The sequence below is a fragment of the Falco rusticolus genome, chromosome 7 (assembly GCF_015220075.1).
Source record: "Falco rusticolus isolate bFalRus1 chromosome 7, bFalRus1.pri, whole genome shotgun sequence".
Taxonomy (NCBI): domain Eukaryota; kingdom Metazoa; phylum Chordata; class Aves; order Falconiformes; family Falconidae; genus Falco; species Falco rusticolus.
Genome location: NC_051193.1, coordinates 65,839,004 through 65,865,358, shown reverse-complemented (window position 1 = coordinate 65,865,358; position 26,355 = coordinate 65,839,004). Strand labels below are relative to the sequence as shown.

Below are 26,355 nucleotides of genomic sequence, written 5' to 3'. Positions count from 1 at the left end.
CCTCGGTACCGGAGAAATTCAGTGCTGTGTTTTCAGTTGCACTGCAGCACTGTCACCATAGGGACCGTTCAAAAGTACGCAGTGGAGTCTAGGGAAAGTACATTTAAAGACACTGCTATGAGACACTTCGCATCCTTTTTGGGAGAACAATGGAAAATGCTACCAGTCACGACATGACCATCACACAAGTATTCTTCCAAAAGAAACCAGCATTTCCCAATGATCGGTATTTAAATTAATGTCTAATGTCGTCTGAACTTATCTTAACCCATCTGCCAGGCAATTTAAGATGGGCATCAGAACATAATCCTGAAAGAGCTGCCCTTTTCTTTCAGCTGAATGACAGACCAAGCACACAAGAGAGCCACACGAAGTGTCCTATAGCTTCCTTGTCTGAGACCATCAGGGAAGTCCACATCAAACATTTTGTCCACAGCTGTTAAGTAACAACGTTGCTGGTAAACACATCTCAGAACTTTACCTGTTTGATCACCTTATCCAGAAAATCTGTACTGGACAAGCATATAATTTTCATACAGCGAAAATAAACATGGGGAATTATTCACAGCACATGACATGAAATATTTCTTCATTAAGAAAAAACATTTCGTCTGTACAGTAAGGAAAACCACTGAACTAATTTCTTAACAACTGGAGGCAGCATTTGAATACCATAAAAATCCTTCACGTGAGCTGGAAGTCCACCTCCCAGTACCTGGGCTTCCACCTCACCCAGAGCCAGCTCTGCTGCCGCACTGCGCTCAGATGACCTGAGCCAGCTGTGTACCCCAGTTTGGCCCAGTAGAAGAAATTTAAGATGGTGCTGGTAAAGCTTGCAGGAGGGCTGTCTGTAGCCCATTCCTACTAGTGTTGTCTGGGGGAAAATGGTACTTACAATGGAGTTTACATAGATCCCCCCCTCCCCATATTGCAGCACCTTCCTGACCCCCAGCTGTGAAAGCAAGCCTCAGCATGAATAAACTAGATGGTACAGGCAGTCAAGCTATCATTGCTTGCAATCTCCTGCAGAAGACAAGTGCTGGTGCTATTACCAATTACATTAATAGCATTTTTCTGCTTCATTTTGTCTCATTTAGTAATCTTAATACAGATTAACCAGTATTTATTAGTACAAGACTGAAGGGGAAGTACTTGTCGTAGCCATTCTTGAAAAATAACTGCATGGTAAAATATCTGCCCTCACAGCATGGAACAGTGCTGACAGAACAGCACAGTGTTGCAACATGAACATATATCATCCTCAAACAATAGGTGTGCTTTAAGCAGAGACTTTTGCAGTCTTGATGGAGGGTATCGCAGAATAAACTCATTAAAAAATCCAGCACTTTGAAGGCAGCAGTAATGCATGTTTACACTTATGTAAGCGAACCATGTGTCTATACATCCTGGCATGCAAACACTAAGACAAATTACTCCATGCAACAGTACAGGTTGGGAGCCAACTGGCTCAAAAGCAGCTTTGTGAAAGAAGACCTGAGGGCCCCAGCAGAGAAGCTGCACCCACGTCAGCAGTGCCTGCCCTTTCAGCAAAGGCCGGCCACATGCTGGGCTGTGTTAGCCAGAATGCAGACAGCAGGCCGAGGGAAGCAATTCTTCCACTAATGGACACTGGCGAGACCACACCAGGAGCATTCTGTCCAGTATCAAGCTCTCCCATATAAAAATGGCTTTGGCATACTGGAGCGAGTCCAGCAAACAGCTACCGCAGTGCTCAAGGTGCTGGAGTAGGTGACATGTATGGAGAGGCTGGGAAAGCTGGGTTTGTTCTACCTCAAGGAGAGACAACTCAAGGAAAATGTTACTGTCCTCTACAATGACTCAAGACAGGGCCAAATTCTTCTCAGAGGTCTGCAGAAGAGGGATGAGAGGCAACAAACATAGCTAGAATACAAAAAATTCCTATTCTGTATGAAAAAAATGTTTCATCTGAGGATGGTCAGACCCTAGCAAGGGCCTAAAGAGACTGAAATCTCCATCCTTCAGAAACACTAAAAACTTGATTATGCAGAGTCCTGAGCTGCTGCTCAAACTGGGCCTTCTCCAAGGTAGTGGTTGGACCACATGGCCTCAGGAGGTCTCCTCCTAATTACTTAGTTCTGTGATTCTATTCTGAATACATTTCACTACCACCAAGGAGCTCATCCGCTTGTGTCAGTGTTCAACCAACCTGAGCGCAGAGGGCTGATACTGATTGCAGTTCTGGAAGTCAGAGCCGAGTGCTTAACAACCCTCTCCACCATGGTAATTCCCCTGCCTAGTCACTCCTGCTCCATTGGAAGGGAATGTGTTACAATCAAGCCGGACATATGTTCTATGTATCTGCAGGTAATTCCCATCAGATAACCGGCGTCTGAGGGCAGGAGTCAAACAGGATCATTACGACTGAGCCTTCTTCCCACAGCCGTAGATGTGCCAAGCGCTGCATACACATTTCTCGTCTCTGGGAAGGGGGGCACGGGGGGTTGATTGTTCACACAGTACAAGACATATTAATAGAGCTCATTTCCACTTTTTCAACCACTTACACAAAATCTCACTGGTCTACTTAGTACAAAGGAGAAGGTAAAGAGTAGATTAGAAATCTAAATGGTAATTTAAGGCAACCAGTGCACTCATCAAAACAGAGCAGAGAAAATTCAGAGAGATATTGCTTTTACTTGTACGACTGGTCTTAATATAAGGTGCCATCAACCCACCTCTGGGTACAGCTACCTCATCTGCCTGTTTCTATCAGTCATCTGCTTCTGACCCTTGTCACAGATGGGATTCTGGACCTGATCCATCTTTGTATCCTTCCTGTTCTTGGGAGAACATCACCCGTTTCTGTTTCAGATGTTGTTGTAGGGTTTTCTTTTTCCTTAAGTGGCTGTTCTGGACAGAGTCAAATTTGCAGATCACCACGCACAAAACCCTCACCCCATGCCTCATAACCGCAACGCCCAAGCTCAACGTACTCTAAGACTGTATCCGCCAAGCCACTAATTCCTAAACAGTTTACCAGTGGCCATGTGAATGGCTGGTTTACCAGTCTTAGGAAACGCTTTGGTGCACAGATCAGGCTCCGGTTGCTGAAGGGCTTGACTGTGTATTCCTCCAAGGTACAACACAGCAGCCTGCGTCAGGCCACGTGAAAGGTTTTTTACTACGTACAGCCTTTCCACACTGTCCTGCCTCTTAGGATGCTCTGACATATGTGATGGCTATGACCATAAAGCACATGAGAATTACCAGACAGCATGAAGGGGATAAAGGGATACAGGTTCTAACTACAACGTATGAAAAGAGCAAGCCCTGAGCAGGCTGCAGGTCTCCCAGTATTTCCACATGCTTTCAAGACATAACCTAGCGATGCCCAGAAGACCTGAGAGTGATGAACCGCTTGTTATTTGTTACCTCATGACCCTTGTGCTGTACATTTCTGAAGGCTCCACAAGTTGCACTGTGATATTTACAGCTTCTGTATACTTTAAACAGTGGTAGTGTACCAACAAGCCTCCGCACAGCAACACAGGTAACCTAGAACAGCTAAACTTAAGGCCCAACTCAAAGTCAACAGGAATCCTTGGTGTCACCAGAAGCAATAGGTTAAACCCTGGTTTTGCTGGGATGTGAAACCCTGTATATAGCAATTGATATTAACTTGAATTAATGATCTAGCTGATCAAGTGTGACAATGAAACTGCATAAAATAACATTTACATAAAACAGCATTTAGAATATGTTTGCAAATTCTTGATTTATACATGATTTGCAAGATTTATTTTTAAACTCAGTTAATGCCATTCAGATTTACAAAAAATAGAATCTGAAAGCAGGTCAGCACATGTAAGCAATTAAACCTTCCATTTTACTCGTGAATATTAATCTAAAAGCTATTATTTATTTTCGAACACATTCACATAACCGAACTCTCTGCAACAGCTGGGATTTGCAGAGATCCAAGACAAAACTTCACCATCACTTTAAGAAGTGGGAAACTCTTATCCTTTTCTGACTAACCACTAATAGGCAAAGCTACAAGCAGTTACCATCACCACCCCACTGCAAAGCCAGGACTGCAAGTCTCAGATCTACACCTATTCAATTCCCCAGATCAGCTATCAGTCCCTATGGCTGATAGCAAAGACAGAAACAAAAGCATGGCCAACAACTACCTTAGCCAAGCTCCCAGCTTCTCTCCTCCCTGCAGAAACCCCAGAGCTTGCAGAGTCTTATGTTCCCAGGAGAGCTAAAGACTGGGGATCTTTCAATATTTTGCATGGTGACACTGCCTGTTCAGGAGAGCCAGATAGTAATTTGAACTTCAGTTTTTACACGCAAAGCTGCCTGCTACATGTTCCTGTCAAAGCTCCTTCTACATAGGAGGACTCAAATATTCAGAATTCACAGCATCATTAGGAAGTAGAGAAACCTTGGCATTGTGATTTCTGTGTGAGGAAACCAATGCACAGACATTTTAATGGATTTACTCATGGCGACCAAGAAAATCAATAGTAAAGGAATCATTTGAGTTCAGAAGTTCCTAGCTCCTCATCCTGGGCTCATTCCATAGGTTCTTGAACATTTGCAAAGAGAAACTAACCTCCTATTTTTCTCCAGTCACACCAAGAAGTCACCCCAGCAAAGAGTGTGGAGCAGAGGAGCCTCCAAAGTTTCGGATCATGCCAGAAAATAAATACTTCATGACTGTGAAGCCAAAACCAACAAATCCTAGAAGCACTGATTCTGCCCAGGGGCATGAAGTTCATTTCTCAACAAAAGCAGCATCTCATGTAACAGGATTTCTGGCCTCAGACACAATTAGGAAAGATTTAGAAAAAAATATTAAATGAACCGTGACTTTCCTGAAGTCTCCTGAAGAAAAAGTCAAGCAGCTCTCTTAAAAGTCAGCTGCTCGCCCTCCCACCTTCTGTCAAAGCCCACTGCATTACAGCTGTGCTCGGAGCAGTCCCTGTCTCAGTGGGGTTGGGTTTGCAGCCAACATTGGAGCACGTCTTCTGTCAGTGAGAAAAGCAAACACTTCGCACTGCTTCAGAATTAATAACCACTCCAGCGTTCGGTGGAATTTACCTTATCTGAGTGATTTTCTGTGCTTTGCACAGAAGAGCTGGTGCTGTCTGTTAATCTAGGAACGGTCTAACACTGTCAAGCTGCAGGCTTCTCTGCCAAAGCAGTGTGCACTAAAGACGGAGGCAGCAAAACAGCCAGGTACTCCCTTGACCTTCTGTCAAATAGTGGTCAACAAGGAAAATAGTATTTACAGAAACCTTTTCTCCCTACCATTTAACACCTCTCTGTAACTTTGGAAGATCCTACAGGTATGCAATTTGTCTTAAAAACTGCTGCCAAAGTTCCACTGACAACAACCACAGAACAGTTATTAAAATAGAGGATTACTGACAGGGGGAAAAACAAACAAACAAACAAACAAAAACAGACAGAAAAAAAACCCAAAATACCCCAACCAATCTTCACCACAAATCAGAACACAGAAGGAAAAATATCAATGTACTTAAAAGGTATTATGGAACAATAACTAAGCTAGTATAATAACGATATGATACAGTGTTGTGAAATACAGCTACACAGAAGGCCCAAGTGCAAGTGAGAAAAGGCAGAAGTTCTCACTATTGGCATTAGTTCTGCTGCTTGAATGACGGTCCCTCCTCACCTGAGGACATGCCGATGGAGTATTGCAGCACAGCCATGCTACTCGGTGGCTGTGAACTTACTGCACATGGGCATCAGCTGTGCTTTCAGCAGCATGACACCTAACACAAGGAAACAAACTAATTCATTTCTCATGGGATGATGGGCTAGCTAACATCACAATCCTAGCAAGCACAACTGAATTTGGTGTTTCTGGCAAAATAAATAAATAAATAAATAAATAAATAAATAAATAGTGACATTTTTCCTGTACTGCTGAAACTAACAGGTGTTCCTGCTTTGTCGCTGTATAGCTGGGTATGGACATGACTAAATGTCTTCACAACAGTGCTTATATCTTCATCTCCTTTCTACACTAATACTTAAACTATAAACAATAAGGCCTAAAGTTTTAAAATTCTAATTGAGGTGTAGGAAATCTTTTGAACAGAGTCATAACAAATAAAAATGAATTCTACATATGAACAACATGAACTAAGGGGGAAATAGAAGCTGTTCTAGATGATAAGCTGTGACAGATCAAGGTGTTGCCTCCCAAAGGATGGGGCAGAACCCCAGTCTGGGCCAACTCCCACGAACTCTACAAGGAGGTAATTCTATCCTGGGAGCCACCTATAATAGCTATCATCCTCAATGTTACCGAACAGCGAACAATTTATGTTCCGAGTCACTTTCACATGTATCTGATGTTCCCTCAGAGGTTAGGGGAGGGGAAACTGTACATCAAATGTCACAGAAAATAACTCAGCCAACACCTCTGAAGGACAAAAAAGGTGAACTATTTCCGTCACCCTCCAAAAGAGTTGTCCAGCAACTGAACGCTGAAACCCTAATGAAAGCCCTCAGAAGCAATCAAAGCAGCTCACCCAGATTCATGTGATTAAAACAAAGCTGGATAGTTTAGCAATAATCAGGTTATTATTTTAAAAAGATGGTGACAGACTCCAGTAATAGGTACTAACAGCAGATTACTACATCCTCCATTAAGTTGTCCTTTTGTGCATTCCTCCTCTCTAGCCTTTGGGCAGGAAAAATAATACATCCAGATAGTTCTGTTTTTTCTAGTCTCATCATTCTTCACGTCACCTGATTGAATCAGTGGCACCACTAATCAAACCCTCTCGTAAGGTCCCATGCTCGCTCCCTCACATACACACTTTTGTGCTCTCAATAGTCAAAAGCAAGTATTTGTTTGAAAAGTCTTACAGAACTTACTTAATTATTTAAATACCTAAGAAATAGCGTGCAAAACAGTCTTCTATGCATGAAGCATCTTCCAAGCATCACCAACAGTGATACTGAGATGGGGAAGCTTTGAGTCATATCATATACTGCATCTAAACCCCATAAACTGTAAAGTAAGAACATGTAAGTCATCTTAATGCCATAATGAGATGACTGAACTGACTGCATTGGTAAAACGTTATGAAAAGAATATTACCTCTAACTTCAAGGAAATTATGGGAATAAATTTTCAGAAGAAAGATTTTTTCTTGTTGGAAAAAAAAAATTGTCTGTAAAATCATAGAAAGATGTTATAATGGAGAAGATTAAGTGCTGAGCTGGAATCCCACAGTAAAAAGAGTAGTTTCCCAAATGCTTACTAGCTTTAAACCACTCTGGGTAATGTTAGATTTTTCAGAAATAGTGTCGTTTATTGTTTCCTCAGGCCCCTCATTCTCACTTATTGTATCTACATAATCTGTAACTTGGAAGCAGAGAAGAATCACAGTAACATCATCAGAAACTGTGTAGGTAAGAATCAATGGAGGACAACATCTCCCATCACATTTAAGAGATGCAAAGAACTTAGGAGCCCAAAGCAAAGCCGAGCTGCACTCAACAGTCAGCGCTCTTTCAGTGCTGAACTCAAATTTCGCACGTACTGTACCAGCTCTGGTCTCACCCAAAAAGCTCTTTCATCTCACCAGAAAGACCAAAGGAAGCATTATGCTACACCAGAGAACACCAAGTGCCTAGCATGAATCATGCCCTCTCCTCCATTATCTGTTACTTTACACGTTACCCTTGGAGTTTAAAGGGAAATGCTTCCTAAAAGGTTCTCAGACTTAAGCCCAGAAGCGATCAAGGAGACTCGGCAATACAACGAATGTTCGTCTTTTTGTCAAACCTGACTAATCTTATTTCCCTGAGCTCCAAAGCTCTTAATGAAAACAGGAGGAAGAACTGCTTTCCCTAAAGATGCTGCATAACAGCTCCAGAGATGCAGGTTCCACCTCGGCTTGCTGCTGCCTCCGTCCTTGGACGATGCTCTTCGGGCTGGCTCCAACACAGAGGACGCTCTGACTCCCTGGACCGCAAATCATGCTTACGAGGTGCAGAACAAGTCCTGCAAAGTGACTTAGCTCTCCTGATGAATTTGGGCCACTGCACAGCAAAGGCTGAGCACAAAGGGAGGCAACAGGCATGATAGTGCCTGAACTTCTAACCCAAAGAAAGGAGGAAGATCCCCTGGGCTCCTGGTCCTCAAACAGTTACCATACACTATCTAATGGGAAACATATAAAGCAGTTTCCATGTATCACTTTTATACATCAGTGATAGAGTTAATAGTCTGTTAAAAGCATGACCGCTTCACATTTCTGAAGCATGCACTTACTAAATATACAGTTGAAGTTCACACCATCTAAACAATTGAAAATTCAGACAAATGAAAAGCTGTTTTCCTTCTCAACCCTGGAAGATTCTTCTTCACTCAACAGTCCTTTCAACATCTCTTCAGAGAGAAAAAAAAAATAATCAGATGTATCACCAAAAATCTCCTACTTAGTTCAGCATAGACAAAAATTATTTAAACCTAGATTCATCGATAATATGATCCACAGATTGCCTGCTGACTCTCTAACCCACCTTTTCTGTCTTTTTCTGAAGGGAAGCAGAAAGCAGAAAGGTCTGAAGAAGAATTTGAACCTGCGTGAATGAACCATTTACTACAGAAATCACCCAGCAGCATCATTTGCTCCAATACCACACAAAATAGCTGAAAAATGTGTTCATAAAATCTTTTAGCTAAAATGCTTTAATAACAGCAGTATTAGTACTACAATAATGAAAATGAATAAATAAGATGACATATGTCTACAAAAGATTATAGCATATGGTTAGTAACATCATTTTTTAAATTGCTCACCAAAATTGATCTAAATGACAAACTACAGGTGTAGAAGTCAGAACCTGAGCATTTTATTCTAAACTTTGCCACTGATTTACTGTGCAACCTGAGGCACTTAATTAACCTCGCCTGTCTCCATCTGTACTACAAAGATAACAAAAACATAGGTTAAGTCCCTGAGACCCATGGGAAAAGAACGCTCTACAAGTTTAATAGAACTTCTCTGCAAAACAAAAAATATTCCATATCTGTGAGAAGATGACACAAGCCAATGTCTTGCTTAACCCAAAATAAATTTTAACAATTTTATTTTACACTTCCTTAAAAATACATTTCTTAAAAAACAGAGCTCCATTTTAAAATAAAAGCATGAAACATGTTTATTTTGAAATGAATGATGCTGAATAAATCAATTTTAAACAATAATTTGCCTGAAATGATTGGATATATTCATGTAAATTCACAATTTGTTTTGGTTGAACAAAGTGTACTTTTTTCTTTTAATTTCTCTGAACAATTTTGCTACTCTTACTCCCAGCTCCAGAAGGTGCAGGGAAAGCAAGGTGTTGCTACTAATGGTGTCAAGGGCTCGGGTACCATGAAGATGTGCTGGGCATAAGAACTCCTCCAGATTCCTCACTGCTGAGCATGCGTGAGGACAATTTCCATTCCTGCTGTATTTACTTTTTCTTATCTTTTTTATTTTGCTCTGTATTTCTTCTAATTTACTTATTTTCCTGGTGCATCATTCTCAAACATAAGGATGCCAGTCTCAGAATACACCGCTCAGCAGAAATGTTGCCTTACGGACACTCAGCAAAGTGCAAGCTGACCAGAGAGAGAACGGCGCAGTACCGTGAACATAAACCCTGGATTTAACATACTCACCAGCCCTGCTCTCACAGAGGTATCTCTATTGCTGGGTTGTTACCCGGCCCCTCTGCCATTCTGTGTACAACACGCATGACAGCACAGCAGGGTACAAGCATGCAAGTGCACAGCTAAGCTCTCGATTCACCCGCTTCTTATGTCCTGTGTTTAACAGAAGTGCCATTGTTTTACGCAGACCAGGCTTTTTTAAAAAACTGAAGCAACTTACACGCCAACATTATATTCACCACCTAAGAGAGACCTCCAGTTCTTCAGCAGCAATCTGTATCCCAGTTGCAATCCCCAGTTTCACACTGCCCTTACTCTGCCAGCCTATTAAAAACCAGAAGTCAAACACAAAATACCAATCCTGATGGTATGTAGACCTGTTTACTACTCGGCATAGATTCAAAAGCACTGATATTCAGCTCATAGAAGAGGATGCACCTATGGCATTTTTGTTCCTTACCATACTGAAAAACAAGGCCTTTCCCAAACTTTCTGACCTTAGTAAAAAGCCATAGCATTAGGGAGAACATTAAGCAGCTATTGCAGTCTTCCCTACATGTGTGGTAGGACTGGTCCTGCTTGGGAAAAAAACATGGGGAATGTTGGTGGGAGTCTTCCAAGACTGACTGCAGGAATGAACAACAAAGATTTACACCAACATTGAGAGAAGGAAAGTAGAATAGTGCATTCAGAACAAAAACACGTCGAAGGATCCTAGCGGGAGGAGAAATTCCTACTTCCATTGAATGGCAGTATTTCAGAAAACTCCTGGAAGCTTTCAAAGAAAGGGGCTGGAAGGACAGGAGCAGAGAGGCAGCACCGTAAGAGGTGCGTGTGTGCACTTGTGCATGCACATGCGCTTGTGTTAGCAGCAGCCTTCCAGCAGGCGTCACGCTTGCTGTTGAGCAGTGAAGTGTGAGTAGAAAAATAGTTAATGCTAATCACTGTAATAACACAATAATGATCCACAAAATTATCCTTTTCAATACCAGTGAGCGGTATTGAAAGCCATGCCCACGGGAAAGGGGAGATGCAAAGCAAGGTGAAAGGCAAAAGTGAGGCAGGAGAGAGATGCAGAGCGGGGCAGAGCAGCGCATGAGACTGCTATCGCAGGCTGCGGTAATGTCAGCTCCATACAGCTTCGGTGTTATCGGAAAGTGTGGATGTGTGGACCCCAGTACTGCCACAATATCAAAATACGCTGCCAAACACTACTGCTACCCTTCATTTATGCTCGTTGTGAGACATCATTAGGACCATTTATGAAAGCAGCAGTATCCAACCCAATTTGAGGCACAACGATTCTTCTCAAAACAAAGCCACAGGCAAGGGACTGTTACAAGCTGGCACAGCAGCTATGGCCAATAATTATTTAGGGGCAAAAATACATGCATTTGTATGCAATGAGAAATAGCCTAGGCTTCTGCTATGTCTATGCAGCAATAAGTTCATGTGTGTTTACCAGGGCAGTGGACACATACATGCGGGTATAGGCAGTACAATTGCACAGCATATTTCTGTAGAAAGGCAGGTAATGTGCATCTGAACAAACACAATATATACACATAAAGAGGACATGTACCCTTTGTTACAGCGTGAAAGGAAGCAGGCATCAGTGTGAAAAGATTTACGAGATTGAGAAACACATAAAACCACCTTGGAGTGGCTTTGATGCATACCTGCAAACTGCGGGAGCATTAGCATCCTCGTACATTTTACAGCACGTATGAGGGCAGGAAGGAAATGCATGGCACCCACATGTACGTACACAGAGAGTATGAACATGTGCCTTGACCAGGTGTAAATACCAGAGTGAATGCACACAGTCTCAGGGTGTAAGGGTGGACGACCACGGTGCATGAGGATGCAAGTGTGGGAAGCACAGCGAGCTCCAGCATTGCGCGCAGGGCAGGAGGGAGGGCGTGCCAGCGCTTCTGGCGCATGCTCCAACTTCATCCTGGGCTTTTTCCCTTCCTGCTTTAGGGTTTTTTTTCTGCGGCAGAACAGACTCCACGTCTACAGGGAAGGTGCTTAATGAGTCAAATCCAATCTCTTGAATGCCTTATCAGTTGTGGACAGGCCTGTTTCTGACAGCTGACCTTTCCCACTGCACGCTGCTGAAAAACCCATACACCACAAACAATTAACACAATGCCGAAAACATAAAGCTGAAGGAAGACTCTAGACCGTTACAGACAGCACTACAGACAGAAGACAGAGAGTGATGCACATAAAAATGACAGAAAGCAGCTACACAAGGGTTTGATTCCACCTTATTTTGCCACGCACACACTTTATTATCTTCTTTACAGCTTGGCTGCAGCAAATCTATGTGCAAAAACAAGCCCCGTGTAAAACAAGAAGGAAAAGCAGAGAGGACAGGGAACACTCTTGTGATGTTTATAATGACATTAAGCCTATACACAAATAAATACCTGTCTGATTAAATATATGCAAAGCTGATAGAAGGAGCAAAGTTCCTTACTATAAAACAAAAGCACACAGAGTAGAGGAGGTGAAGACAAGTATCACCCTGCCATCCTATACCTCTGCTGTTGTGGGACTAGCTCCTAACAGCTCATAGATAAATACATTCATTAAAAGAACTAAACAGAATACACCTGAGTTAGGAACTTGAAAAACAATAAAACCTATAAATAGTCTCTCATAATAATGACAAGGAGGCTCATCCCATAAAGAGTGCTACTGTTCAGTACTGTAAGCCAAGCAACATCTCCCGGGAAGCACAAAGACCAAAACATGAAGTGGGTTGTCTAGTCAGTTGTCCAAAGGATTTGCTGCCTAGGAAGGGCTCAGAGAAAATCTGCATGCTCTCAGCTCTACTGCAAGCTCAGTGCAAGACTTGAGCAAACCATACGCATTGCATTTTGTGAAGCCTCTCTTCACTAACGTGATTTTCTGTAGTAGCTGCATGCTACCAACATGCTTGAAGATCAAGACCAACGTATCTCAAATTTCAAGAACAAATCCTAGGCACAGACAATTCACACGCTAATTTAAGAAAGTAGACATCAATCTTCTGTGCAATACTCTCCCTGTATATCAAAAGAGTGGGTTAAGAGGTACTGAAAGTCATATGAGGTCAGAGAGTGGTGGAAGCTCAACAGCAATGCAACAGATGTTTCAGATTAGCATCTCTACCTGGTAAAGTTGTTGATGAACAGAAAAAGTACTTAGGTAAAAGTATTCTGGCTAATCACTGGAAACATAAAAGATCCCTTCAAACTCCACCAAACCAAAAATATTTTGAAAATAAGTATTTCATTATGGTGGAGGTTTTTTTGTATTCAACTGAAAAAGTTGTATCACGATTGTAATTGTTTCTTGGCTATTTCCATGTGGTCTTTTGATGTGTACATATTACATGAATTTACTTCAATGCAATAAAAATTCATGCTTAGTATATACTTTAAATCTCTTAAAGTAGTTCTCAGCTCACATATTTTCATAAACTTCTGAAATTATCGATGCTGTTTAGAATAACAAATCACAGCTATTCTATCAGTTCATTCAAAATTAGTCATTTTCTATCATCAATGAAATGATGTTGATGTCTCGATGTAAGAGCAAGAATGAGCCCAGCTGTTTTCATTAGTTCAAGCTCCTGGGTAGCACAATATTATTAAAGCTTTGTACAAGTTACCAACACCAACACTGGATATCAAATAAAACCAATAAAAAACAACACCCAAATTAGTTCTGCTCTTCAGTACTGTAAGCCAAACTCTGAACCCACTGTCTCTGATAAAAATTAGGTGTAATTTGTATGGTAATCAGTGAAGGAATACTGCTGGATGTAACACAGTGATCATGCTGGTATCTATGTTCATGTTATTTTTTTTTTTAAGCCTGTTGCTAGAAGGTCAGAAGTGATGTAATTCTCACTCTTAGAAGCAAAGCCCAGCTGCTGTAAAAATTACTTTTCAAATCTCCCTGCAGGAAATGTGACACAGCCCTTGTGTTACATCAACTGTTGAAAAATGTGTGTTTCTCTTTCGGTTCAGAAAGGTGCTACCATTATTTTCCTGGAGATCAGATTGCCCCAGGGCATCCTGATTTCAGTGGTTTTGTGTCTTGGGGTCTAGTCTTGTTTTGTTTTAAATAGCAAAGATTCATATTCTAATCTAAACACCAGGGGCATACATATATTTTATGAATATTTTCCAACCCCTGTTTTACCAAAGTGTTGTCCCTCTTCAAGCTGTTCCGCAGACTTTAACAACTCCATTAACCACCCACCCCCGTGGTCTTGCAATTTTGGAACTGAAAGCCGGCCAGAGGTTTTGGGAAGAAGGGGAGGCAGCTCTGGTCAAGACCCACAGGAGAAACCTTTGTGTATCCTTGTAGATGGCCAGGGTGAGAGATCACTGAAATGCCTACTATGTGGACAGGATCTCTATTTCTGAAATACAAGACAATTCTGAAAACAGACTTTGGCAAAGAAATCTCCAGAGCCTGCAGGTTAATTTTCTCAACAACTATCTGGTCAAAGGTGCTCAGCTGCAATAAAAGTGGGTTTTTTTCCCTGTAACTGCTAAGTTTGCCACTACTTTATGGAGTCACAGACAAGCTGGCATCTTTTTATGCACTATCTTTAGCAACAGAATTTTGGCAGACCAAGTTCTACTCATACCTTCATAATGCTGTGATCTCTTATAGGGCTGCTGAAGGATGACTGTTGGCAGAATTTGGCCTTGACATTATTTTGTTTATACATATATATATATATGTCAGAACAAGGTACAACTTATTTTCTCAGAACTGTGTTGGCTCTGCATAGCTAACAAAATAAAAGGGGGAAATTACGTATACATTTAGGTAATTTATCTATCTACATATGCAGTTTTATCCTTACACTCATGCAACTGGACTCAGAAAAAAAAAAAGAAAAAGAAAAAGAAACTCCATTATATATTTTTTCCTGAATTTTACACTTTTTCTTGCTTGTAACTATACTTCAATCTCAAAATGAAAAGGAAGCTGTGCAACTGAACTGCCTTGGAGGACAAAGGAGCAAGAGAACTCACTGCACGTAGTACATAGCAATACTAAAAGCTTTTGTACTGTTACCCTATGACTTACAACATTGAGCTCCCCCATCTGCAGCCCACAGAGGATCACGTCGTTCTTGCTGCTGTCTATACACATTTCTGGAGCATCACTTTCCTGTTTCTTTGTCCTACAGTTGACTACCTAGATTGCAAACTTCTGTGATCTGCTAGTTTGACTGTACCGTGATGCATGAATCATAAGACAGAGTTGGCGCCCCCTCACCAGCTATGTCTCCTTGAATAGCCTCTACAATGAATGTTAGTTAAAAAAAAAAAAAAAAAAAGTTCTCAAGTTGCATAGCTATCAGCAGACAAATGTTAGTAATGACCTTAAGATTTCATAGCATCTGGTAGAACAAGCTTGTTAGCCCCAAAGATTCTGTTTCTCAATGGAAGTGAATTAAGAACTGATTTTCAAGCTCTTACAAGAACTGTAGCAGCTCTATAAAGTACTTTTACTCCTTGGTGATCCTGGCGTGGTTTAGAAGTATGTGCTGAAATTGCTTCATTTGGCAGAACTGAGGCTCAAGAGATGAAAACGATCGCTACCAGGAATTGTGAGCATCAACCAACTACAATTTCTGGTAGCCATGCAAGCACCAGTCAGAACAGGCTGTGATGAAGGACCTGGGCAGTGTGGCCAGACCTCCTTATCCTTCAAGGTGTTGCAGCCCTGCAGGCACAGGAGCCTCCAAACCCTACCTGTGCCTACTTCTTCACCTCTACAAAAGAAAGAAATTGCTACAACCAATACATAGAGCTCTTCCCAGAGCAGGGTGTATCTTATGTGTATAGCTCTGCACCAACACTGCGTAACCACTGAGGATTGGAATGCAGTTGGGTATATGATCTTTCTTAGCTGCAAGGGGAGTTTAAAGGGGCAGAAAGAAATTACAACAATGGGAGGCTTGGCTTTTGCACATCAAGCAGTGACCCTGATGGAGAGGCTGGACACTCGTGTTTCTGCGCAACAGGTGAGCGTGCAGAATATGTCATATCACCTACTTCATGGTAGCTGCCCATGTGCATCACCATACACTTCAGTGAATGCAAGGCAGCTCACATCTCAATATGAATAATCTAGGTTAGCTTGCTTTCCCTTAGATTTACAAGTGTACACATGTGGTTGTTTTAGAGTAGGTAAATTCATAGTCTAGCCTGTCTCAGAGTGATTTGTTATTGTGGCAATAGCCCGAGTCAGCTGCCTCCCTTCCAGCACCACCCACCTGGTATTCTTTATGAAATTTTTTCAGCATTTGGTTTTTTCACTAAAATGTTCTGGGACTCTCCACAAGCTCCCTGGGTAGTGCTAAAGATGAACACACCGTTTCCCGGGTTGAACTTCAAATGTCAATGGCTCCAGCCCTCCTTCACCCCCTTGGTTAGATCTTCTGTGAATCACTAACTCATAAACACAATCCATAACCTGTAACATCTGAGTTTATCAGTTATTTCCCTACTGCTGCATCTGCCTGCCTGAGCTGTTAAGCTTCCATTGGGATCGACATACGCCTCTGATAAAGGAATGTTTGTTTGCTAACTGCTTGATATTGATGTGTTTACAGTGAACACCGGCACAAAGGGAGGGGGAATAACAGATTAGGGACCAGTTCAAGCAGGTTATTTTTATAACACTTATGCATACAGTTACAAAGAGCCTTCATGGCTTTATTTCAATGGGCAGAACCACAACAGGAAGAACTATGGGTTTTTTTACCATCTGGCATCACACCGTAGCAATCAGCTTTAAAAGCAGATACATAGGAAATAAGTCATACTTGATGTTCCTGCTTGATTCTAAATAGCTCAAAATGCCCTTATAAAGTGGCCAGTAGAAGCTCAGATTATGAAATCAACAGATGACCAAAAGAAAGTATATTCAGCAAATAGCAGAGCATCATCTTCAATGCAGATTTTGTCAACCGATTTGCTAGATCTTACTAACAACCTGCTGGAGGTCTCTAACTTTGCCTTCTGCTCACTAGCATTCCTGCAGCCCACTCAGTGCAACAGGCTGCCCACTTTGGAACAACCACATGGCTGCGTGGGAGCTGATCCCTGGATGGGCAAGTTATAAATGATCCATATGTGACAAACCTATATCACAAAACAATCAATGCAACCCACTCATCGACTGTCTTAGCAGAAGCCAGCAACTGAATGAACTATGGATATTAAATTCCTCTCCAGAGCAACTTTCTGAACCAGGCAAGGCTCTGATGCACGCCCGTTAGCCATCTGCACAGTATTTCAGTCAAAGATGACTCTCCTAGCTTCAGCCTCATCTCGTGCATCTAAGTGTTTTCTATTTAGGCTGTTAATGATGGACAGGGAGCATGAAAAACAAAAGGTGAAAGGGACAGAAGAATAGAGTAGCGATGGAAGATATTTTAAAAGCCAAAAATGAGCCTGCTTTCTCCTCCTAAAGACAAAGCCAGAGGAAGGGCTCCCTGGAGAAGATGGTCTGTGTTGTTTCATCTGTGAATATGCAAGTTCATGTGTGCAAGCACACGCACAGCTGGAGCCTTCTTCCTCTGGTGGAGCACATAGTGCCTCCAGGGCAGTTCCCATTAAATTGGCATTACTGTCATGCTGCGTGCGGGCATGCAGTATGTTCAGCAAAGCAGAAATCCACAGACATGCAAGATCCTACTATGTACGTAGAGGTACAGTCATTACAAATGCATGCAAAAGTTGGCTTCGCACCTGCACATGTGACATGTCTGTACATGCTAACAGATACACGCATGATGACATACATGCGCATTGGTCGTAGGAGTGCTTTTGTACATGCGTGCACAAGCAGTGGCCGTGTATTTACATTGGCTGGGCAAGGTTCCTTTCTCTCTATTTCATTGAATAGGAAAAGGCTGTCAGCAATTTCCTTCTGTCAACAGCTGGGAGATGCTTTCTGCAGTTAGCTGCAATTTGTTTCAATTATGTGTATTAATCATAGCCTGCTCCTGATGGTATTCTTCATTTAAAAAAAAAATAAAAAAAAAAATCAGGGCTTTTCTTTTTAACAAACCACTTCCTCTCTCACGATGGCACTTAATGACTGCAGGTTTGTTGAGAGAGGAGAAAAAAAAAAGTAAAAGAAAAAAGGGAAAAGAAAAACCCAGAGGCTTCCACGTTTGCTTATTTCATTAATAAGCACCATGGCTCAAGAAGCGGGCAGGGTGTGCAGCTGAAATGGGGGTCAGTGTACTGGCATTTCAATTGTGGAGAAAGAACAGGGTTTATATCTAAAAATCTCCTTACTGCAGAGTGGATGGAATGACAGACATTAAGGATTTTTGGACTCCAGCTTGCTTCCTTTGAAGCCTAAGCTCCTTGGCAATCAGTTTCCCACTGTTTTAATATCTTACGACAGGGATCAATTTTAAAGACGCTGGGAAAAACAGTGAAAGACTGGGAAACCCATAGCTGCCCAAAGCCTCTCCCAAAGTCTATTGGAACACAACCAAAGTATCAGTGAGGATGAATTGTATTTTACTGATCAACTGCACATCAAGCTGCTATGTCTCAAAGTTGCACATGTGAGTGCTAACATGACTTCTGAGGAACATACTCTACATTTGCAGCAAAGCAGTAAATAAAATGCTGACATTCTGGAAATATTCTAGTTAAATAAGCTCCTTTGCAGAGACATGATGACATGGAAGGACATAAGCAAAAAAGGACCTCTCCTTCTTTCTCATTACCTCCTTTCCCCTAGTGCTTATTATCTTACCTGGTATCATTAAAGGCTCCTCCCACACTCATGTCTCATTAACCACAGCAAGGGCTGGCTAGCTTGGAGAACTTAGGAAGCATTGTACAGATTTTACTCAGAGGTATAAACATTTCTGGGAAACTGCTAAGATCCAAGCAATGGATACTCACGCTACAGCCCTGTAATTTTACATCAGAAATTATCCGAGTACCAAAAACATAGATGATTTGCAAGACAGGATCAACGCATTTTATCAATGCTTGGGTTAGGGGAACGCCTTGCTAGAGTAACAAGAGAATTTTAAGATCTGTACTGCTTAAAACTGTATTACAGCGAGTCCTTGCAAAATTCACTTTCTAAGAATCTGCTTAGCTAGATTTGCTGACTGCATCACACTCAGGGAAAAGAAGAATGATCCTACTGTAGGTCCATATGGTACAATGTGTATAAATACATCACTTGGAGAATTTAGGCCTACTCTTACCTTAAGATTTAATGGCACAGATATATCAGTTGGGTGTACAAAAAAGCACCCAACATCTCTTGTAATCACGCTTTCAACAATCACAATATCATGAGTGCAGATGTCGTTATACTGGCAGAAAATACAGCTTTACTGGTATGATTACTTTTAATAAGGGACGAGGCACACTAGTAAAAGAATTTATAAAGGGCATCTGTATTCAAAGGAGCTCTTTGCATGCCTAGGTCGATAAAGCCCTCCAGGCACAAGCAAGGCCTCCAACAGTTTCTGCATCACACAGGTTTTCCAGGACACCAACATCAGGCAGGGATGAAGTGATGTGATCCTGGACATAGATAAAATGTTAACTGTGGTAAGTAGGGACTGGGCAGCTGGCAGAGCTCTGCCACACTGTGTGAACGCACTGCACAGATGGTATACATTTTGGGGGAGAAGATGATGCTATAGCTCCCCTACTTTACGCATCAAAAGCATATCTGGACACTGACGACCAGCAAAGGTCACTCACAGAGATGCAGCTACACCACACGACTATATGCCTGTGAGGATTTCATGTTTCTTTGCATGAAGACGCGAAGGCAAGAGGCTGTACTGAAAGAGCACGCTTCTGCCTGTGTGAACTGCATCCACACTGACAGCCCTTTGCTGATGTAAGAGCAGCCTTTGAGCCAAAGCAATGAGTTTCACAGGCCTCAATTCAGCTAAAATGTAGGTTCCCAAAAGTTCATCGCTTAGTTTGAAGCTGTATCTGCGGAGGGACAGGTCTTACAAGACCTGAGAGAGGACCACTTGCTATCATCAGTGCCCCTGGTTCTGTGACATTTCAGATCTGCACAAGTAGGACATTTAGAAAAAATAACCCCACAGCAATCACAAAGTGCAACTAACCCTGGCTAACCAAGACTTGAGAGAGTCACAGCGTTAGGAACCATTTAGAAACCAACATGATCCACAATCCCAATACAAACTACCCAACCCCAGGGCACTCTGTGGCAAGCTGGAAATAAAACGCACAAACTCTGGCACCAGAAGAAGCAGGAGTGCATCCCTTCCATTAGCACTTTCCATTTCCACCAAAAACTTTCATTTCATTGTGTTGTCCTTGTCAAATTAAAACACAGCCCGCAGAAATACGTTGGCTGAAGGGTCATCAAGCAAACTTCATCCTCACTAGATTCACACTGACACATGCACAGAGACAGAAGAGAGAAGTAGGTTTAAACTAGAAAGAAAATGGAAACTCTGAAAGAAGCAAAAAGCTTGGGAGCTTCACAGAGCTCTCAGGCTTCAGACACAGCGTGCTCCGACACCAGGAACACAAAATCCAGTGGAATGTACGAGTGAGAGCACACGACAGAGGAGGTAAGATAGAAAAAGAGGTGAGTAAAAGAGTAAAACAAGAAAGAAGGAAAAGAAAGAAACAGCAGAAAGCAAAGAAGGGACAAGTGCAGGAACCAGCAGAAGAAGAAAAGAAGGAGGAGGAATAGAAAAGGGAACAGAAAGTGATAGACAGAAGGGTAGAGAAATCTCTGCTGGTACAGTAACAAATAAATCCCTGCAGCATGACAGGCGTCTGCTGAAGCATTTCATTTCCCCGCAGCATAATGGTGTGTTATTGCCCATTATCTGTTCTGTCAGTGCCAGAGTCGATATTAAATGAGGGGCAGCTGCATTTAGCTGCCATTTTTCAGCTGTCTCCCAGTTACCACGGAGACCTGCTTGTTTTTGATGAACCTGGCTGCGAGCAGAGGGGTGCATGCACGAGGGGGGAGGCAGTAAGCGCCGCAGAGTGGTGGGAGCGAAGGACAGAGAGGAACAGTGGAGGAACATGAGCAAGGGGAGAGCAGGTCCCTCAAAGCCGTGCGAGCACCACAAAGACAGCCATTTCAAACACCCTGTTAATATGCAGAGGGGCCGATGGCCAAGTGTATGCGCAGTGCTTTGACTTTCACAGGTTCCAGTGATTGCCCCTTCATCCCTCTGCCTTTCTCCTTTCCCTACACCCTCTGTCCTGTAACGATGATAACAATACTCCCTGCCTCTCCAGTACCTCTGCAGCAGCATCTCTAAAGCTATTAGAAGTAATGATGAACTAAGCCTCTCGAAGACCATGTATCAGGTTGAGGAGCATTAATATCCCTAAAATACTAATCAGGAACCTGAGGCACAATGAGACGGGGTCTGTCCCTCTCTCCCCCCAAGATTTATACAGCAAGCTGCTGGCACACACAGGTGCTGAGACCTAGAAAACTTCATTCACCATTTTCCTGCTTTAAATGTAAGGACGTGCCCTACAGGGAAGCGAGTGGGAGACATCTGAACAGCAAACTTGTATCAAGTGAAAGCCATCCTGTTTCCTCTTCTTGACTTCTTAATACAAAGCTTCCTTAGGAGAAAGACGCACTGGGCTTATCCTTCACCATTTACTTAATGGTGGCAACTCCAAACTTTGCACGTAGCAGACTCTTGTCTAACACTGTTGCTTTAGACACAGCAGCAGCATACCTGCAGTGGCCAGGAGAGCTCACCTCCTGTTCTCCAGTGGCATCCTAACCACACCAGTACCAGCAAAGTTACCTGCTTGAAGAGTTGACTATGCACAGCATCACAGTTGAGTTCCAACAGGAGTATTTTCGGTCTACCTACACTTACTGTGAGATGTTTACCTCTTCCTGAGGGCATTGTTTCTCTGAATGGCTTGTGAAGAGTTCTAGATACACCAGAGAGACTGACACAGTGAAAGTCAAACTGATAGACTGTACCCACGTTAACAAATGAAATGGAGCCTGGGTGCACTCCAAGACTTTAAAACATGGTAGTTTGCAATTTTAAACTATTAAAACAGCCTCTGATATGATTTTTCTGATTTTAACTAGCACTCTTCCAATTAATTCCTGAGCACAGCTCAGGAGTTAGGACATGCCCATGCTCACTTCCCATACGCAGTCTGCATGCAGTCCTCCTGTTCTGCATGTTTATGAACACAGACAGACCATCCTGCAATGGCCAGCCTCAGTGCCAAGAAATGTTCCCAACCATGCTCAGCTGATTAGTAGAGACAAACAGGCAGCCCAGCCTGGAGACAGCCAGGACAGTACTTTGTCCAGTCAGAAATTACAGTGATAAAGGTCAAAGGGCTGATTCGCACAGCTCTGCTTATCACGCAGGTTGGATGCGGGCACGGAGCAGCGGAGCCTTAGCTTCGGTCAGCCTCTGAGTGCTCAAGACGTAGGCCTGCCCAGATATATCCTCCTAAACAGATAAATAGCAGAACAAGACTAATAATCCCCCTCAAGCTGACAAGGGTAACGGGATGCCTAAGAAGAAAATCACACCCTTAAAACATGTACCAAGAGCACTTCCAGGATCTCAAAATTCCCTAGCACCAGATGGGAATGTTCTAGTATTTACACTCAGAGCTCTCAGGAAGCCTCACCTCCACATCAAATACGACAATACCAAAAAGAACTGTTTGGTGTGTAATGCTTAATGATTAAGAAAAAGATGCCTGGAGGATACACCTTCACTCCTTGAAGGTGAATTTACGATGTCAGACTCAGAGCTTTCAGCTTTTCAGGAAGCAGCCTGCTCTTCAGGTGTTTTTCTTATCTATATTTGCCATGAATTCTGATTTACAGCTTTCTAGTTCAACCTTGGATCATGATCCTCAAAATATAAACCTTACAGCTCCATTCAACCACCCCACTCTCTGCCCTGTCCCTTTCTCCCAAACTCTCAGATCATCATGGAACAAAGACTTAAACAACTTTTCTAAGAAGTTATGAGCAGAAGATAGAAAGCTGCCCAGGCCCAACTCTGATTTGCAGTGGAGCGTCCCATCTCCTTTGCTGTTTAATCTCAATGCATATTAAACTGAAGTAACACCAAGGAACACAGCAACACCGAGTATTCTCAGCTTTTTAAATACTAATTTGCTGCTCTCTTTCAGCTTAGAGCACCCCCTTTTCCATTTTTCCTCTCCATTCCCCCCCTGCTTTCCCAGTGCTTTTCTTTGTCTGAGTCTTCTCGTTTATTTGTTCACAGTGTCCAGCATCACATATTGAATAAACTTCACAATACTCAAACAGTCGACTAGGGAAATATTTTTTTAATAACTGTAAAAAGTGTAGTCCCTCCCAATGCCGCATTGTACTCTCTTCCAGCGACCAGCTAGTGTAGACTATGGAGCAGCCTCCTCCGTTTATTCAGTTTATTTACTTTTTAGATGCCATTTAAATGTCACTGTTTCTCAAGCCCTGCTTAGGCCTCCCATGCGCTGTGTTAAGAAACAGTAAAATTAAAGGGTCAAATTCCTTTTTTATATTGATGTTCAACTCAAGTCCTCATCTCCTAATAGGAACATATCCATACCTTGACATTTTCTCAGAGTCTCTTGCTCCGATGTTTTCAGGTCTAAAGTAACTTCACTACTTTGTGCCTTCTGAAACTTTACAAAAAATTTTAAAGTAGATTCTAAAGAAAACCCTCGCATGACATTTAATTGGCACAATGCTGTTGATCCTTCCCACAGCTGATGTCTCCTACCCTTCCACATCGCTATAGTAGTTGTCCAGCATAGTTCTTCATGCATCTTTTCTTATCTTGCTGACTATAGTGGTTTCTTCAAAATTTCTGACTGTGCCACGTTTAAAAAAAAAAAAAATCTGCCTGAATTGCTTATATGCTAATACTTCCTTCAGCTTCATTCTGCTCTCACGACCTTTTGCTTTTGAATGTGGAACTATCTTAAGCACCACATTGAGCACCAGACTGTCATTTGACTTGCAGCATCTTGTTTTTTCTCTGGGGGAAGCCTAAGTTCAGAGTGTCTGATCAAAGTCTTCTTTGTAGTCCAAGGGAATTTTGCAAACTGTAGTGGAAACAAACAGCTGATTTAGATGATTGAAAATATGAATGCTAATGAACTTTTTAGCCTGTTGGGTCAATGACACTCGTTTGGGGTTCAATGAGTCAGGGAAGCCGAAGGGAAGGAAGAAATTTGCTATAAGATTAAAGAAGAGATTTTGTTTTAACGTAATCTCTGGTCAGCAAAAGATTATGACAAGAACATTGACAGAGCAGTCTTTGAGACAAATGAGAAAGCATGAGGGAAATTATGCCGCAGTGCTCTCACAAACAACTTCGTGGTCATTTCAAGGAGTTTCTAGAATTGTGCTGCCTGTGATTAGACTTAGCTTATACAGTACAAATGAGACTAGTTCCAGAACCTGCTAAACTGTCCCATTCAAGTTAAGGAATACATCCAGAAGAGCAAGGGAATTTGCAATTAATTCTTTAACCACATTCCCCATGCCCAGGAACCCCATCGAGCTAAGAAACAAAAAGGCAACAAAGCTGTAAAAGGAACCTAACTGCTAGATGCTACAAGACAGATCATATTTATTCAGCAACAGTTTTTAATCAAAAATATTGATTTCTAACACCCTAGGGATGCTTTGTGGAAAGCTTTCTGGCAGACAAAAGTAGTACTTAAGTTTGGGGGAAAGAGAAAGAGATATATCTACCTCTGGATTTCTTTGCATCTTTATTTTCGCCACTATCTCTTCCCAAAATCTACAACAGCCATCATGTTCACTTCTACAGCCTACTGTCTTGAGTCCAGTCAGTGAAAAATAGGCATTTTCATGAGCAATCACTTTCTAACCTGCACTGCTGATCTGAAGTATGTATCAAGATTGAGCAGCTGTGGTGCAAAACTGGTCGGAGGATGCTCTGAGGACTGCTGCAGGGACTGGAGCACAAAGAATTTCTTCTGCTGTGGTTGGGCAGGGAAGGCTTGCAATGGGGACTTGCAAACAGCTCAGTTCTATGAAGGCTTATGGACAGAGGGAGCTCCTCTTTCCTCAATCCAATTGGATCATTATAAAGACTGTGGTCCTTAGAACAGTGGCTCTTTTTGGACATAGTGGCCTATTTTGGTACTACTGACTTAGTACCAAAGAGGAAAACATACAGGAGACTCAGAGAAGGGAGTCTGCCTTGGCAAGAAAAGGATTTCCGACAAGGACAGCAAGTCAGGGTCCTGAATACGTTAATCCACGGGGCTGGGGGCTGCACCCTCCTGCCCTGCTCTCTCCCCAGCCCGCCTAGCTCCCTTTCTGGAAGCAGTGGCACATCCCCTGGTCGGTGATGTCCCTGCCCAACCAGACCCACAGCTCCCAGTCCCCAGCGTGCTGCCAGCCCCCATAGCGCCCTGACACAGCACAACATCTTTAGATGCCAACTGGTACCATCCACAGCAAACCGAGAGCTGCCATCCCGACAAATACAAAATGATGCAGCTATTCCATCTACCAGGCTTCAGAATACCCTTTTTAATATGCATTAGCCATTTTCATTACAGTCTGGGGACAGCTGAACCATTTCAACCCTCTCCTTCTGTCCTTTAACTCCTCCAAATCTTAAAAGAACATTTGTTTTCCAGCTGACTTGTCAATTAACTTCATCCACTCCCACAACTATCTGCAGTTGCAGGTTCAGACCAGGTCCCGAACTGTCACCACAACACAAGGAAAAACACTTCTCTCCATTTAAACTGCATTTTATATAACCAGCAGATTAAAGCAGACAGAGACTCTGGGGTTTAATTCAATCTCAGACTCTCAGGTGTGATTCTATTTTGCTGCAGGTACTTCAATCTCCATTAGAGAGAAAAGAGGAACAGAATCTTACATGGTTTCATATGCATTTGTTTTGATTTTTATAGCTGGTGAAAGAGCTATATTAATAGCACAGCAGGGGCTAAACTGAATCCAAAGACCTGGAAAATAAAACATTCTCAGTATTCGTTATTTTACTACTTGTGAATTCCAACAAGATGTCTATATGCTTCTCACGGAAGAGAAAAAAACCAGGCATGGATTAAAATAGATAAAAAACCCTGATTTATTTACAGTAAATAAAGCAAATATATTTTGAAATTGTAAAAGGCATTATTACCCTTGGAGTCCTCAGAGATTCTAATGTATTGGAACAAAATGTAGGCGTGCCCAATTGAAATACTCAAAGAAAAACTGGGCAAGATATTTGCAATCTGATATTCAAGTGCTGAAAACAAACCAGCCTAACACTGACAGCAGAGCTCTGAAGGCCTGAGTCATGAATCCAAATCTCAGAAAGCTGAGTTTTTACGAGGTGTCTATCATGTCTCATCTTAAAACTATCATAAACCTGATGTATGGACATGGTTAATTCATTTTATCATCTTTTCCTTAAAATTAAAACTTTGATATTAAGCCATTTGAAAGTGTTGTAAGGTAAATCGCCCGCGAAGTATTGCAAAGTAATAATATTCCCACTTAGTTTTGTTCAGTGCTAAACAAATACTCTTTAGGAACCACACACCCACTTGTCAGGGTCT

General features: G+C 42.2%; 1 protein-coding gene across 35 annotated transcripts in view; it reads right to left on the bottom strand.

Moving 5' to 3' along the window:
- Nucleotides 1–26,355, bottom strand: part of NRXN3 (neurexin 3) — a 1,022,019-nt gene that overhangs the window by 755,445 nt on the left and 240,219 nt on the right. The window lies entirely within an intron of this gene.